The sequence below is a fragment of the Sinocyclocheilus grahami genome, unplaced genomic scaffold (assembly GCF_001515645.1).
Source record: "Sinocyclocheilus grahami isolate Dianchi unplaced genomic scaffold, SAMN03320097.WGS_v1.1 scaffold2343.1, whole genome shotgun sequence".
NCBI lineage: Eukaryota > Metazoa > Chordata > Actinopteri > Cypriniformes > Cyprinidae > Sinocyclocheilus > Sinocyclocheilus grahami.
In genome coordinates this window covers 19,501-19,924 of record NW_015507522.1, presented here as the reverse complement: position 1 = coordinate 19,924, position 424 = coordinate 19,501, and positions in this window count along the sequence as shown.

Sequence of the window (424 nt, the reverse complement as noted above, 5' to 3'; positions counted from 1 at the left end):
CACAGAAATATATCAAGAAATAGGAAGAAAACAAGATCCATTCTAAGACATTTAGCTACTCTTTCAGTGCATGCAAATTATTAAAGCTGCCCGGTTAATGACAACTAATCTGCTTTTACACAATGATTGATATAATGAACTAGTTATCCAATGTATCTGTTATTAAATTCTGGCAATATCTGCATATTTTCCTTCTATTTGTAGTTTAATAAAATATAATTTCTGTAATATGATCAGACAAAAATCTGCAACCACTTTGCGTTCATGAAAGTATTTTGCATACAACATCATATTTCATATATAAAGACTTTGCAGCAACAATAACCCAGAATCAAAACCCAGTGTGATTGTTGCTATAGAAATATATATAAATATTGTTGCTATATATAAAGAAAGTAAACAAAGAGATTATGTTTCACTTCTC